This window comes from Olea europaea, unplaced genomic scaffold, assembly GCF_002742605.1.
Source record: "Olea europaea var. sylvestris unplaced genomic scaffold, O_europaea_v1 scaffold983, whole genome shotgun sequence".
NCBI lineage: Eukaryota > Viridiplantae > Streptophyta > Magnoliopsida > Lamiales > Oleaceae > Olea > Olea europaea.
The window spans coordinates 168,986-173,522 of record NW_019268338.1 but is presented as its reverse complement, the minus strand read 5'-3'; positions in this window follow the sequence as shown (position 1 = coordinate 173,522).

Genomic DNA, 4,537 nt, shown 5'->3' with positions numbered 1-4,537 from the left:
GTTTGTTCTTTTTGGCGAATTTTTAGTCTAATTCGATTGGAATGGAGTGAATGAAAAGTGGGTTTTGATTTTATGATAACTTTGGGTTTATTCTACTTCGATTGGAGTCGAGCAAATGAAAAGTGGCTTTTGATTTCTTGATAACTTCGGGTTTGTTCGTTTTCACGAATTGCTAGTCTAATTCAATTCGAATCGAGCCAATGAAAAATGGCTTTTGATTTTATGATAACTACGAGTTTGTTCATTTTTGGCGAATTGCTAATCTAATTGGAATGGAATTGAAATGAAATGTGGCTTTTGATTTCTTGATAACTTCAGGTTTGGTCGTCTTTGGAAAATTTCTAGTCTAGTTCAATTGGAATCGAACGAATGAAAAGTGGTTTTTGATTTCAGGTTAACTTCGGGTTTCTTCGTTTCTGGAGAATGGCTAGTCTAATTCGATTGGAATCGAACGAATGAAAAGTGGTTTTTGATTTCAGATAACTTCGTGTTTGTTCGTTTTTGGCGAATAGCTAGTCTAATTCGATTGGAATCGAGTAAGTGAGAGTGGCTTTTCATTTCATGATAACTTTGGGTTTGTTCGTTTTTGGCGAATTGCTAGTCTAATTCAATAGGAATTGAGCCAATGAAATGTGGTTTTCGATTTTATGATAACTTCAGGTCTGTTCGTTTTTGGTGAATTGCTAGTCTAATTTGATTGGAATCGAGCCAATGAAATGTGGTTTTGGATTTCATGATAACTTCGGGTTTGTTCGTTTTTGCCGAATTACTAGTCTAATTCGATTGGAATCGAGTCAATGAAATGCGGTTTTCAATTTCATGATAACAAATAACTTCGGGTTTGTTCAATTTTGGAGAATTGCTAGTCTAACTCGAATGGAATCGGGCCTGTGAAAAGTGGCTTTTGATTTCATGATAACTTCGGGTTTTTTTTGTTTTGGCAAATTGCTAGACTAATTCGATTGGAATCGAGCCAATGCAATGTGGTTTTCGATTTCATGATAACTTCAGGTTTGTTCCTTTTTAGCGAGTTGGTAGTCCAATTGGATTAGAATCGAGCCAATGAAACGTGGTTTTCGATTTCATGATAACTTCGTGTTCGTTCATTTTTGGGGAATTGCTAGTCTAATTCGATTGGAATGGAGTGAATGAAAAGTGGGTTTTGATTTCATGATAACTTTGAGTTCATCCATTTTGGCGAATTACGAGTCTAATTCGATTGGAATCGAGCAAATGAAAAGTTGCTTTTGACTTCTTGATATCTTTGGGTTTTTTCGTTTTCGCAAATTGCTAGTCTAATTCGATTCGAATCGAGCCAATGAAAAGTGGCTCTTGATTTCATGATAACATCGGGTTTGTTCATTTTTGACCAATTGCTAGTCTAATTGGATTGGAATCGAGCCAATGAAATGTGGCTTTTGTCTTCTTGATAACTTCAGGTTTGTTCATTTTTGGAAAATTTCTAGTCTATTTCGATTGGAATCGAATGATTGAAAAGTGGTTTTTGATTTCATGATAACTTTGGGTTTGTTCATTTTTGGCAAATTGCGGGTCTAATTCGATTGGAATCGACCCAATGAAATGTGGTTTTTGATTAAATGATAACTTCGGGTTTATTCATTTTTGGTGACATGCTACTCTAATTCGATTGGAATCGAGCCAATGAAATGTTGTTTTCTATTTCATGATATGAAATAACATCAGGTTTGTTCGTTTTTGCTGAATTGCTTGTCTAATTCGATTGGAGTCGGGCCAGTGAAAAGTAGCTTTTGATTTCATGATAAATTCGGGTTTATTCATTTTTGGCGAATTGCTAGTCTAATTCGATTGGAATCGACCCAATGAAATGTGGTTTTTGATTTCATGATAAGTTCGGGTTTGTTCGTTTTTGGCGAGTAGATTGTCTAATTCAATTGGAATCGAGCCGTGAAATGTGGTTTTCGATTTCACGATAACTTCGGGTTTGTTCGTTTTTGGTTAATTGCTAGTCCAATTCGATTGGAATCGAGCCAATGAAATGTGGTTTTCAATTTCATGATGACTTCAGGTTTGTTCGTTTTTGGCGAATTGCTAGTCTAATTCGATTGGAATTGAGCCATGAAATGTGGTTTTCGATTTCATGATAACTTAGCGTTTGTTCGTTTTTGGCGAATTTCTAATGTAATTCGATTGGAATCGAGTCAATGAAAAGTGGTTTTCGATTTCATGATAACTTCGTGTTTGTTCATTTTTGCCGAATTGCTAGTCTAATTTGATTGGAATGGAGCGAATGAAGAGTGGGTTTCGATTTCATGAAAACTTCGGGTTTATTCATTTTGGCGAATTGCTAGTCTAATTCATTGGAATCGAGCCAATGAAAAGTGGCTTTTGATTTCTTAATAACTCCGGGTTTGTTCATTTTTGGCAAATTGCTAGTCTAATTCAATTGGAATCGAACGAATGAAATGTGGTTTTCAATTTCATGAAAAATTCGGGTTTGTTTGTTTTGGCTAATTGCTAGTCTAATTCGATTCGAATCGAGCCAATGAAAAGTGGGCTTTGATTTCATGATAACTTCGGATTTGTTCGTTTTTACTGAATTGCTAGTCTAATTCGATTAGAATCGAGTAAATGAAATGTGGCTTTCGATTTCTCGATAACTTTAGGTTTATTCATTTTTGGAAAATTTCTAGTCTAATTCGATTGGAACCAAACGAATGAAAAGTAGGTTTTGATTTCATGATAACTTTGGGTTTATCTATTTTTGGCGAGTGGCTAGTCTAATTCGATTGGAATCGAGCCATGAAATGTGGTTTTTGATTTCATGATAACTTTGTGTTATTCATTTTTGGTGAATTGCTAGTCTAATTCGATTGGAATCGAGCGAATGAAAAGTTGTTTTCGATTTCATAATAACTTCGGGATTGTTCATTTTTCGCAAATTGCTAGTCTAATTCGATTGGAATCAAACGAATGAAAAATAGGTTTTGATTTCATGATAACTTCGGGTTTGTTCATTTTGGCAAATTGCTAGTCTAATTCGATTCAAATCGAGCCAACGAAAGGTGGCTTTTGATTTCATAATAACTTCGAGTTTGTTCAATTTTGGTGAATTGCTAGTCTAATTGGATTGTAATTGAGCCAATGAAATGTTGCTTTCAATTTCATGATAATTCCGGGTTTGTTCACTTTTCATGAATAGCTAGTCTAATTCGATTGGAATCGAGCCAATGAAATGTGGTTTTCGATTTCATGATAACTTTGGGTTTGTTCGCTTTTAGCGATTTTTTAGTCTAATTCGATTGGAATCGAATGAATGAAAACTGGTTTTTGATATCCTGATAACTTCGGGTTTGTTCGTTTTTAGCGAATGGCTAGTCTAATTCGATTGGAATCGAACAAATGAAAAGTAGTTTTTGATTAGTTGATAACTCCGGGTTTGTTCGTTTTTGGCGAATTGCTAATCTAATTCGATCGGAATGGAGCGAATGAAAAGTGGGTTTTGATTTCACGATAACTTCGGATTTATCCATTTTGGCGAACTACTAGTCTAATTTGATTGGAATCGAGCCAATGAAAAGTGGCTTTTGATTTCTTGATAACTTTGGGTTTGTTCGTTTTTTGGCAAATTGCTAGTCTAATTCGATTAGAATCGAATGAATGAAAAGTGGGTTTTAATTTCATGATAGCTTCGATTTGTTCGTTTTGGCGAATTACTAGTCTAATTCGATTCGAATCGAGCCAATGAAAGGTGGCTTTTGATTTCATGACAACTCCGGGTTTGTTCATTTTTGGCGAATTGCTAGTCTAATTCAATTGGAATCGAACGAATGAAATGTGGTTTTTGATTTCATGAAAAATTCGGGTTTGTTCGTTTTGGCGAATTGCTAGTCTAATTCGATTCGAATCGAGCTAATGAAAAGTGGGTTTTGATTTCATGATAACTTCAGGTTTGTTCGTTTTTGGCGAATTACTAATGTAATTCGATTGGAATTGAGCCAATGAAAATTGATTTTTGATTTCATGACAGTTTCGGGTTTGTTCGTTTTTGGCGAATAGCTAATCTAATTCGATTGGAATCGAACGAATTAAAAGTGGTTTTTAATTTCATGATAACTTCGTGTTTGTTCATTTTTGGCGAATAGCTTGTACAATTCGATTGAAATCGAGCCAGTGAAAAGTGACTTTCGATTTCATGATAACTTCGGGTTTGTTCATTTTTGAGGAATTGCTAGTCTAATTCGATTGGAATCGTGCCAATGAAAAGTGGTTTTCAATTTCATGATAACTTCGAGTTTGTTCATTTTTGGCGAATTGCTAGTCTAATTCGATTGGAATCGACCCAATGAAATTTGGTTTTTGATTTCATGATAACTTCGGGTTTATTCGTTTTTGGCGAAATGCTACTCTAATTCGATTGGAATCGAGCCAATGAAATGTCGTTTTCGATTTTATGATAACAAACAGCTTCGGGTTTGTTCAGTTTTGGGGAATTGCCTGTGTAATTCGATTGGAATCGAGCCAGTGAAAAGTGGCTTTTTATTTCATGATAAATTCG